This window comes from Apteryx mantelli, chromosome 1, assembly GCF_036417845.1.
Source record: "Apteryx mantelli isolate bAptMan1 chromosome 1, bAptMan1.hap1, whole genome shotgun sequence".
Classification (NCBI taxonomy): domain Eukaryota; kingdom Metazoa; phylum Chordata; class Aves; order Apterygiformes; family Apterygidae; genus Apteryx; species Apteryx mantelli.
This window is the reverse complement of record NC_089978.1, coordinates 24,484,111-24,496,381: the sequence shown is the minus strand read 5'-3', so window position 1 is coordinate 24,496,381 and position 12,271 is coordinate 24,484,111. Positions and strand designations below refer to the sequence as shown.

Sequence of the window (12,271 nt, the reverse complement as noted above, 5' to 3'; positions counted from 1 at the left end):
GCGCGCCGGTGCCGGGGGCGTTTGCCCACCCGCGAGGCGGCCGTTACTTCAGCGCTGCCCCCCCTCTTCCCGCCACCGGCGGCAAGAGCGCGGCCCGGCGCCGCTGCTGCCCGGGACGGGAGGGCGGTCACCGCGCGCCTACCGCCGGGGCGGGCGGCGGCGGGCGACACCGGGCCGGGGTGGCTCCGCCACTCGCCTGATCGCAACCCGCGGCGGGACGGAGGCGGCCCGCGGGCTCGACGCCCGTACCCGCGGGCCCCCGCCACCGTCGCCGCGGGTTGCGATCAGGCGAGTGGCGGGGCCGGCCCGGCCCGGCCCGGCGCCCGGGGCTCCTGCCGGCGGAGCGGGGGCGGCAGCCCGGCGCAGCCCGGCCCAGCGCGGCGGGGCCGCGGTGCCCAGGCGCCGCCCGGCGCTGCGCCGCGCTCCGCCGGGAGGGGCAGGACGGGGCGGGGCGGGCGGGGGCGCCGCCGCGGGCGGGCCGGGGCGGGCCGGGGGCGGGCCGGGCCGCGCCGGCCCCGCCGCAAGGGCTCTCCGCGCCGGCATGGAGGCGAGCGCGGCGCCGCGCTGAGCCGCGGCGGCGGCGGGAGCCGGCGGCGGTGAGTAGCTCCCCGGCCCGCAGCGGCGGCGGCCCGGGGCCGGGCGGGTGCCGCGGGCGCCGCTCGGCGCAGCTCCCGGCTCGGCCCCGCGGGGCGGTGGCTGGTGGCCGGAGGCGGCGGCGGGGCCGGGCCGGGCCGGGCCTGGCCTGGCGGGGCCGCAACAAGTCCGGGGCGGGCGGGGGCCGCGCGCCGGGGCGGGGGGTCTCGTTCGCCCGTTGGGGTGCTGCCCTGCGCCGCCGCCAGCCCGCTGTGTTCGCGCATTGGCTTGTTTATTTTTCCGAAAGAAAAACTAGGAAAGGAGTCAAATCCCTCGCGCGTGGGAGGAGGGACGCGCAGCTGCGCGCACAGCCCCGTGCGGGGCTGGCTGCGGGCTGCGGCTTTACAGCGGCGGCGGCGCCGCGGCGCATCGCAGCTGCGTGTCGGGTCTCCGCGGGCGCGTGTGACTGACCGCTGTCGCGAAACGCTGCATCTGGTCATCGGGGCTCCGGCACAGGCTCTCCTGTTCCCCCTTCGTTGCCTCTAATCGCTGGAAATGCGGCTTAAAAACTTAAAACCTAGTGTCTTCTAAACTTGAATGAGGCGTAGCTCAAAATTCTTCTTGCTCTTGACAAGATACTAGCATTCAGTCAGCTAAGTGAGAAAACAGTTGTTCTGGATGTGGTGGTGACAAATATGACAGTCCCTTGTGACTCTTCCTACCATGTTCCTAATGCATAGCATCTGATTGTTTACTTCCCTAGAAAGCCACTATTAAGTACTTCTGAGCTTCATCTAATTCCTCTTTTAATTACATGATATTGTGGGTTTATTTTTGTCCTTGCATACAAAGTAAATATATCTGTTACGGATTAGCTTTGGGGTATCTTTGATAGTCTCTGGGAATAAATTTTAAATTGTAAGTGCATTTGAGCTTTTGTTCAAAAGAAAAACTATTCTGAGTCGGGCTCTCATTAAATAAACAATTTGATTGCCCGATTTTTTACTCCCCAATTGCTTTTGGCTTCACGATGTTTTATTCTAAGCTACAAGCCAGCAGCAGATCAAGGAGGCTTAAGAAGGAGCATCAGATGGTTTCAGTTAATGTCCCTGCCCACTTGGAAAATAAACATGTTAGTACCATATGCTGCCGTGACTTTATTAAAACAAATTTTCTCAGAGTGGAAACAAGGTATATAAGCGCACTTTCTAGAACCATAAGACTTAATAGGGCCCTTCTAGCATTTACTTTTTTAATTGCAGCAGCTCACTGAGGGAGGAATCTTCTCTTCCTTAAACACAGTGCTGCATGAAATGATAAACCCCGAATTTGGGAAACTGCAAAGAACACTATTTCAAAACTTCTGTATTATTAAAATTCTAAAATCTCTCGATAAACATAAAAGCCCCCCTACACATCAATTTTTTAAATTGGAGTTTTCTATAATGAATTTTTACCCTACTGACCCTTAGCTCTGCCTTAGTGACTTCAGCAACAGATAACCCAGGGCCTTAGACTCAGGTCTGAGGTTTGCACAAGCAACATGACTTCCTAATGCAGGTCTTTAACTTTTTTTTTTTTCCTTTTAATTTGTTTAGACATTAAGCTACAATTTAGGAATGAAACTTTGCAAGAGGAGTGCAAGCTGGTGACTGGGTGAAAAAGTTTTGTTCCCTTGAACAGTTAGGTTTTACAAGGCTTGTTTTTTAAATTAACATATCATATATAATTAGAAAAATGCTGGCTTTGATATTGCAACCTTTTGCATGTGCGTGGAGTCGGCTCTCATGGAAGCCTTGGTGACCTCAGTGAAACTTTGTTTTGTTTTAAGGCTTTGCCTGTGAATCTCGGAATATGATTATGGGCCAGTGTCACGAAAAAACAGCAGAAGATTATTAGCTTCCAGTTAAAACTGTCTACTGAAAATACTTCAAAATATCCCCTCACAGGATTTTTGTAATCCCATCTTTCTCGTAAAAAATGCTTTAAATATGGTTGAAAACCACTGTGAAGGAGAAGTGAGGCTTACATCATATCCTTGCACATTTCTTTTTTAAAGTGATATTGTATATTAGACATTGGATTAATATAAATTAATTTCTTAAATCAGAAAGATGCTGCTTGTTTAAAGAGCTATTAGATATTAAGAGCTGTAACTAATAAGAAAACAGCTTTCACTCAGAATGAAAATGCTCCCTGGTGTACAAGGCACCAGAGGACACAGGAAATCTATTTGGTATAGTCACTGGTTTGTCTTTGATCTTTGAAAATTCGTTGTTGATTTAGTTTGCAAAAGCAATTTAAAGTGACATCATTGAATTGCACGCTTCTTAATTGCTTTATTAGGTCATTGGAGTTTGTTGTTTAGAAATCATAATGCCTTTTAAAGATGAAAATCCTTTAAATGTCATTATTTAATTATGTAATTGTTAGGTCATGATGTCTAGAGAGCAATAAAAAACAATAATGTTGTAGTGTGTGCTTTTGGTGGCCCCAGTTCTGTAGGCATTTGTGCATATGTTAAATTTTGAATGTTCACATATTTCTTGTGAAATTAGTGGGTTTATTCTTAGGCTTGATGTGCAGCCTGTGGGTAAATGTTTTCAGGGCCAGGATTTATGTTTGCAAGTTTGGGGGATAAACCTGCCACATTTTGATCCTGATTGTTTTTGTCTTTTGCATGACATCATATAGGTAATGACTTCTGGTTTGACAGTGAGGGTTGGTTAATCTACTGATGTGTAAGAAAATACTCCCAGCTGTGCCATGGGTCTCCTTCCCTTACAGATGGTAGGAGTACTGTAGATAAACTGACTTCATACTTAAATTGTGCTTTGCAATAGTACAGACATGCCTTTCATTTTTGGAAGTATTTTTGATCATATGAATTTACTTAAATAAAGTTTGCATTCTCTTAGATGTTTATTTCAATGAATATTAGTTTCCCAAATAACTTAGGACAGTTTGCGTTTTGGTATTTGGGCTAGGAAGAGAGGGGAGGTTTCTAATCCATGAGTCTTATGATGAGCAATGCATTACATGGTAAAAACAAAAGTCTGTGTAAGTAGGCAGTTGTTTGATATAAAATCAGGTAACTTTTGAACATGCAAGATTTTAAATTATATTTTACACTTCTGCAGTTACTCATCAATAGAAAGTATTTTTATTTAGAAAGTGGAATTTTGCAGTAGCTCGGCTTAATGTTTTCAGCCTCTTTTTTGTTTTAAGTAAGCAAATTGTAATGTTGCTCTGTATTTGTGGTAGTTTGTTAAGAATGTCTAGAATTTTCTTGCTGTTGTCTCAGCAAAACAGACCAAATCAGGTGATAAGGGAATTGGGAGGTTATAAATGTGCTAGAGTAATATTATTTATAAGTTAATTTTTGCCTGACAGTCTAGAAAAATAGCATTGGTTTACTTTGGGGTGGAGTGGTAGACATTGCATTTTGTCTAGCTGTTTTTCCTTCATTCTGTAGAGAGGAATGTGTTGTTATATCTCATTGCAGGGATTTGCTAATGCTTAGGTATTAGTTCATGTAGTATACAGAATTTATAAGTAGAACCCTTGGCTGTAGAGCAAAATTCAGTTTGACTGAGGAATATATCCAGTATATAAACAGATACTGTTTTAAAATATTGTAAATGGTAGTTATAAGCAGTTTCATGTCATGAAGGAAAAGGAAATATGATTTATTTATCTTGTTCCTACCAAAATGTTTCTAGGAGTGAAACACAAGTGTAAGTGGTATGCATTAAAGGAGAACAAATCTGTAGCTGGGAGAAGGGAGAAAAACAGTAGTTGTAGAAAGGCAAAGCAGGGCTTTTGGGTTACGTTTCCTGGGATGGTGTGGTGGTGTCAAATATTCTTCAGCACATTGGGGAAAAGTGAGTGGCAAGCTACCTACTTTTGCACTGATAAATTCTTTACAGTGGAAGTGGTTTGGAAATGTGTTATAGGCTGTGCCTTCTTATCCCTCTCGAGGTAACCTCACGATTTTGTGTTCTTACAGTTGTCGCCTAAGAGCTTGCGCAAGCCCTGTGGAATATGTCAGGATGTCACTGTTATGGCTAGAAAATAATCAGGATAAGCACAGTTACTTATTACTGACTGTAGTAATATTCAAGTCAATATTCTTATCCATGGATACCTTTATGAAAAATGTTAGTGTCAGAGGATTCTAAACTCGTATCTTTTCAGCCTGGGTGTTCATCCCAACTCTGAGGTCATATATAGGAAAAGAACGCTGGGGCAGCAGAGCTTTTTGACCTAAGGGAAACATACTTCCAGCAAAGCCAGCAGATCGAGGTAACGTGTAGCTAACTTGTATAGCGAAGCCAGTTAATGGAAATAGTTTTCAGTGAATGTTGTATTCTGCTTGGATAAGCTATCGTGTTCTGCCACAGGAATTCTGTGTTTACTTTGAAAGAACTAGTGCGTGATGTTCCCCCCCCCCCCCCCCGATACATCAAGTGACATTTCAGCATCTAGACATTTTGTGATTTTTCTGGCAATCAGATTTTGGTTGGCATTGCTGAATGAGGTCTTCATCTAAAAAAAGGTTGGCTAGTATCAATAAATCTGCTTTTTTGATGCATTGTATTTTATCATAATGTGAATGTGCTTTTGTCTGTGTACCTTGCATCAGTCCCCAAATTAAATGAACTTTATCAGCAAATGTACTCTTATGACAGTATAATAGAACCTCTGTTAGGGTTTTCTGCTGATATAGTGACATCATCCAAATCATTCTCCTGATTGACATTGCTACACGCTACACCAGCAAAAAAAAAAAAAAAACCTGTAACTCCCCCCCCCACCCAATCCCCTTAAGATAACCATGTTTTGATTGCAAAGCAGTTTGTTCTTCCATCACCTTCAGTAATGATTTGTTTGCAGAATACATCTAAAATCCATTCTATGTCTGCTTTTGCCCAGTGTACAAGGCAATGACTTTGCTATCCGGAGAACAGAGTCTGATGAGTCACTGTACGGTTGCGATACGTGAGTCAGCCTACACCTACCCAAGCAGAGTAAGTGACATTTCAGGGAGGGCATGGGAGATGTTAATATCCATGCACACCTCATGGATGGTGTGCTGAATGTCTGCAACAAATTAGGTACTTACATATGTATTGTGTTAGGCGGCTTCTACAAAACTGGAGATATCAAAGTAACAGCTATTGCCACTTCAGGCAGATGATGCCTTATTGTTCATTCCAAGTTAATGCATTACATCTTTTTAATAGATCTGTTCCCCCCAACCCGTACCATTGATTTTTCTCCTGTTGATTTTTTTTTTTTTCATTAAGTTGTTTAAAATTTAGTTGGAAATAAATGTGAGGAAAAGTTGATTGATATGTCATAAAACCACATAGACAGATCCTAATGTGTTGTGTAAACTTTCTGGTCATGTTTAAAGAGTTTGGTATAAACCATAGTCCATTATGATCGTGTAACTTTAACTGTCTTTAATACAGTATATGTACACAGTAGCTATCATGCAAGCTCCCTCCACTCCTTGAGGCTGCTTGCATTGTTACTTAAATTAACTTTTTTAAGCTAACAAGTCAAGCTTCTTCTCACGCAGGTTGATTAAAATTTCCTTCTCTCTAGCCTTTTTCCTCTCTTGATTATTATTTTTTTATTTGTTCTAGATGGTTTTTTTCAGCCTTTTATTGTTACTGACGGAAACTAATGAGGCCCACCAAGTCTGGAGATCTTGATGAGCTAGTAAAATAGTTCTGTGTTCTTGTGCTAGATCTTGCCTTTTTCTTGAATTCATGTTAATCAAAAATCAGTATACATCAATTACAGGACTGTTTCTACAACTAGTCTGTAACTAAGCTATTGTTGTTTCTTCTAATTAAGATTAAAGCTTTAAAAATCCCAGGGTTTCCTGCCTCATACTAAGGCTGTATAAAATGCTATTTGTTCAGTATTGAAAGCCTTCAGAATTTAGGTTTGCTTCTTAATTATTTTAATCCCTTTTAAGTGCTGAAGGTAAAGCTGATTTCATCTAGGTCACAGCACCTAAAAAGCACAGATATTCTTGTGTACTCGTGAGTCTGTACATTTTATCTGAATGTCTTATAAAGTTGTGTACGTTAGCTCTATGTGTACATTAAAGCTTCATAAAAATAGTGTCAAACAACCAAATTTGTTTTGTTTTAGAATCACCAAAAAAAAAAAAGATATCATTTTACTTAATCTGGCAAAATAACCACTATGCAGTACCTGCTATCTGCTGAATGGCTCAGCATGTCTGTTCAATGCTGATACTTTAATATCCTATAGCTTCTGATATATGTCTATCTATAGATGCAAATGACATGAGCTGAATTAGTCTTCACCACGTGTACAGCAGCAAGCTGCCTTGGTATATTTTTACAGTGTGGGCATGATCCTGCATAAATAATACTGGCATTTTTGGTCGTGGGGAGTTTTTTTCCGCTCTGAAATGTGTCCTGACTGATAGCTGCTGACTTATCTATTGACTGTGGCTCTCATGCGTACTGTAGGGAAAATAACTTCCCAGTGAAGCAAAAGTGAAGGTGATTCAGTAGCTGTAAAAAGGAGAATCAGCAGCACAGCTTGTCTGTGCATTTGACCTGAGCTGTCTTGTCATGTAAGCAGAAAAAGAGAATCTATGGGAAAATTAACGCTGAAGTGAGTAGTAATTCAAAATTCTGGATTACTGGAGTGTGAAATGAAACTGTTACAGTTCTTTCTTCTGCGTTAAGAGATGTGTGCCATGCTAGTGGAGAAATGCTATAAAAGTGTGATCTTTCCTAAAAATATTTTGAAAAGTTGTGAAGCCAGGAAATGTTCATAACTAAGTGTCATGCCATTATGAAGTGGATGATATTTGATGAAGAACTTTTGGACGCAACTTGACATGGTACTTCCTAAAAATTATTAGAACAATGCAGACTTCACACCAGCTGTCCTACATCTTTAAATAACAATCCCAAGTTTACTGAAGGCAAACTGTTTCACAGAACTCCAGTGATGTTAGGACACACCAATGTTAACATCAGCCTGTGATTTTTAGCCTCAAAGGGTAAAAGAGGAAGGATTTCTGTTTTAGCTGTGACATTGGCTTTGGCAAGGCTAAAAGAGATGGTGTGTACTAAAGCCTTGTTTATAGGTGAAGCAATGTATACTTTAAAACTTGCTGAACAGGTTAAGTTGAAACACGGGCAAGAAGAGACTTCAGCACAATGCACTGATACATATGAGAAATAGTTGCTATTCCATATATGCCCTTTTTAGATGATGTATCACATGTTGAATCCTACTTAGTCATCCCTATAGCTTGATTACATGATGTAATCTGCATCTGTGATTTCTTGGGGTTCTGTATAGGCACGAGCGTCCTTCTGCCTCACTCTGCTGCAGGAACGTAGCCAAATTCAGTACAGTTGTCATACAATTATAGCAAGGCACCAATTATGGGATTTCTTTGCTGGGGCTGACTTGCTTCTCATACAAGTCTTGTTAGCATTCTGCTTGTCTTGTAACTTGCTTTATATATTTATATATATAAATAAAACATAAATTTGTTTTATATATGTATAAATAGCATATAATGTAATATATATATACACTCTGTGTGTTTATACATATGCATATATATATAAAAAACACAATATTAATTTAAAAAGGAAAAAAGCAAACCCTGTGCTTAATCTTTTCTTTCAACAAATTTTCACTCTCTTTCTTTATTTTCAGTGATCTGCCACGTGATTCATAATGGCTGAGAAGTCCTTCCAAGCTTATTTCTAATATTAAGCGTTTTTATGGATGAGTAAAGTTGATATATAGTATGTAAAGACAGGTCATAGAAATCTGATCCAAAATATTTTTTCCAACTTAACTGCTGCTCATTCTGTAGCTTTTGCTTTTACTTGTTAGTTGTAGAGTAACTTCATTTTTATGGTGCTATCAAGAGTTGTGGCAGTGAAGAGTTTGAATAACGTGTTGTTTAAATAGAAGTTCTCTATGAATATACATTGACCATCCACATTGATTATAGAAAATGTCAAGAAAAAATTGTTGGTTTTCTTGGGGATGGTTATAAACCACCACAAGAAAAATTTAGAAAATGGTAAATAAGTGATGGAAAAGTAATAACCTTTATAAGATAATGCATCAGTAATTCTCTTAATTTTCCAGCTGATGAATAGATGCATATAAAAAGGCAGACATCAGATTACTTTTGTTAAAATCATGTGGTACATTGTTCTGTAATTCAGAGGTTAAGTTCTGTGCTTATTTAGTTTTCTGACTTGGTTAGCCTGCTTTGAATTTGAAATAAAATGGAAGCAACCAAAAAAAGTGGAATAACAAATTATTTCACCAGCTATTAGAACTGTATTTTAAGTCTATTTAAATATTTACAATTATATTTAAATATATTGATAAAACTCTTGAATGGAAAAAATGCTCTGCCTTAACACAAATTGAAGAGGATTAGTATTTAATATAGTTAAACAAATTAGCTTTTGTTTGAGGGAAAAATATTTTCCCCCAAGGTTTTGATTTTAAAACTACCGTCTTTCTTCCCAGATATTTTAGAATACATTATGTGTTGTTTTAAAACAACTATAATCTTTAATATGATTATCTGTGTACTTCCTTTGTTTCCTGAGGGATTATCAAATCTTTTTATATATAAAATCTTACTTTTCTTGCTGCATACTTTCAGTCTCCATTGCGTTCTCGAAGCAGTGCCACAAATGAAGCTGACTAACATAAGTTAACAAGGATTATTTTTCATATTAAAGCTATTAACTATTGTCTTCACATTGGGAAGTGAAATCAAGTGTGCTGTCTCAATCAAGGGTTCGCTGCCAACGTACTGCAATGAAAGCAGGTACGCTAATCCTCTGAGTTGATTTGCAATTTAAACAAAGGAAAATTGTGTAAGGGTGTATGGAATTCAGAACAGAAAATGTTTGGAGCTGAAGTTATTTGCTTTTAAGAGTTTGGTAAGTTTCTCTGACACCTGTACGCCAAAATGAGAGGAACTATTTTCTAAGGCTCATCCTCACAGTGGCACTTCTATAATGTTTAACTGCTCCATTTTGCTGGGGCTTTGGTTAGTGCGTAACAAGAGGGAGGAGTCCGTCCATGCACCATCCCAAATAAATGTGGCTTGATCTGATTTGCTGTGACTCCGTCAGACTTCACAAGCTAAAATTATACTCTGTATCTCTCATGCACCAATAACTTGCCTTCAGTGGATTCTTTTTTAGGTGTGAAATCAAGCAACCTAAAATTGGAAATACCGTACTTCAGTATCTTGTGCAACCTTCATGCTACTCCCTGTTGGTTCTGTCATTTGCGTGGGATTGCACTGCTAGAGAAAATAGTTTCTGAACATATAATAAACAGTGGTATTTTAACATAGGTTCAAAAGGGTGGGCAATTGGTTGGTAGTCTAAAAACTGACATTTCTTAATTTTTTTAAGTAGCTTGCAACCTGACTCATGTTGTTTTAGTATTTTTACATGGGTTTTTATGCATTGTTTTGACATGATCTTCTTAAATGTCTGTAATAAGAGTTGCAACAACTACATCGTTGTTAAAATCCTTCCTCGTTATTAGGTACAGAAAGAACTGAATATATTGCTTGAGCTGCAAGACAACTTAGAACCAGGAGAAAACTTTATTTGTTCTATAAAGGAAAATTAGTTTGTTTTTTCCAAAGGAAAGTGTGACTAGTGAAGAGTTGGGCCCAGTGAGGTTTTTCCCATTACCAGTTCTTTCCAATACTGCCAACCTCCCGTGGATCTTCTGTTCTGGCAGCTGCATGGGTTTAACTGTGATATGTTCATGTCTGGTTATTGTTTTGGTGAGCTGTCTTCAAGCTTTCTGAAGTGACACAGACAAAAGAATGGAAATATAAATTTTTCAAAGCCTTGTATGGAATTTCTTGGGACAGTGCAGCCTGTGCAGGCACATGGGGGTTTTTTATATTTGAAGTTGTCAGAATCTGTCATAGGGAATAATGTCAGACCTGCCTTCGCTGGGGAGGGAACGCAGAGGCAGGTGACAAGAAAGCTCCGAAAGCTCCTCTCTCCATGCCTCAAGCCCTTTTCCCTGCCTTCCCGTTCGGGTGATGGCTCGGGAAGGGCTCCGGCAAGAAGGGGATGGAGATGGAAAGAAGTGGTCAAGTCTGTATTGGAGATATTCTGTCAGATGATGCAGGAAAGGTCTAACTGTGAGCACAGAGAGACAGTGCTGGTCTTAATTTTCCAGGCTGTTGCTATCTCATTCTCAGCTGTCCCTAGACATCCTCACCATTTTATGTTTCCTCTCTAATGGCATGAGCCAGGACATCATAATATCCAAAATCAAATGTACCAGAAAATGTAATAAATTAGAGTTGGACTAGTAGAGTAATTGAAGAATAAACAGAATTTTAAACAACACAAGACTGTGTTATGAACCGATTGCTATGCATAAAATGCACCGGAGGAGCGTGCCTTCATGTAGATTTACTACTGATGGCAGCAATTTTTAGATTGCTACTGGTAATAAAGAAATGAAAATGGTTTGAACTTCTGAGTTAGTACCACAACATAATATTGCAGCAAAGGAGAAGTACCATTCTAGTTACAGTGCAAAGTAATCCTGTAAGAAAAACTCTCAGGGTGCTTTATTTATTTATTTAAGAGCTTTACTTGTGTGCAACAATTTTGAAGTTTATAAAGCCACAAAGTGAATGCAGGCTTTGCCGTGGAAAGAACTAAATATGTCTTCCACTCCTAATATAATACTTCTATAAGAATGAATTATTTTAAAATTCTTTTATAAGTTATGAAAGGTACCAGTGCAGTGGATTCTTCTCAGTTGATAAATTACACCAAATATCCTTAAGTTCATTTTTTAAGGTCATGTGCCAGGTCAGTTGCAGAGAGTCTGCATATTTTGTGTGAATAATTTTCTTGTAATTTTTATTTCATTAAAAAAGAAGATAATGCATGTGTATAGGACATTTTAAAAATAGCCCTCTAGCCATGATGCAGGTAAGGAGCGTAGGGAGATGGTTGCAGTTTTTTTTAAGTGACATAAGTTCTGGTTTTGTGAGTTAGAAGTTACCCCAGCAGAGACCTGGTGACTGACCTGTGTGCAGTCTTGGTCTGAAACATGAAATGAGATAGTGTTAGTTTAAGTCACCCTGAGGTTTGTTCCTATAACTGGAAGTTACGGGAAAGCCTGTGAAATGCAAATAGTCAGTAGCAGGTATTTGCTAAAAGATAACAAATGTTGTTTGAATTGCTGGGTTGACCGGACTGTGTGCAGCTTGATTCAATGTGGAGGAACTAGAGTTGAGTTACTGAACCTGCTGATTTGCAGGGAAAATTTGAAAAACATTACTTCATACTTCATTTTCTAGTCATCCTACTTTGGGGATATGCAAATGATGAGACGATGATGAGATGAGATTTTTGCCAGCAATAGTTCAACCCCAAGTCAAGTCTCTTCCACTTCAAAAATTATGTTCTCCGGTGGAATACAACTAATGGAGGAGCTATTCAGTGGTAGAAATCAAAGCCACCTTTGGTGGCAGGGAGGGAGGGAAGGAAGGAGAAAAAGCAATGTTGTTGCACTAAAAGGATATAATTTTGTCATGAAAAGCAGTGTGGTTTGGATTTAAGTGAACACTTTTAAGTTTGAAGGTTTAAGTTAT

At 40.3% G+C, this 12,271-nt stretch overlaps 1 protein-coding gene across 3 annotated transcripts in view; it reads left to right on the top strand.

Annotated features, from left to right (window-relative positions):
• The first annotated feature begins 524 nt into the window (after window positions 1-524).
• The window catches only part of LNX2 (ligand of numb-protein X 2), a 61,112-nt gene continuing 49,365 nt past the window's right edge, over window positions 525-12,271 (top strand). For 2 of the 3 annotated variants that reach the window (XM_013962134.2, XM_013962132.2), the window contains exons 1-2: window positions 4,733-4,878; window positions 5,509-5,603. The gene's annotated coding sequence lies outside the window, so the exon portion shown is untranslated. Of the gene's footprint in view, window positions 597-4,732; window positions 4,879-5,508; window positions 5,604-12,271 lie in introns of those variants that run through there. The other variant, XM_067290747.1, reaches the window with a different exon arrangement.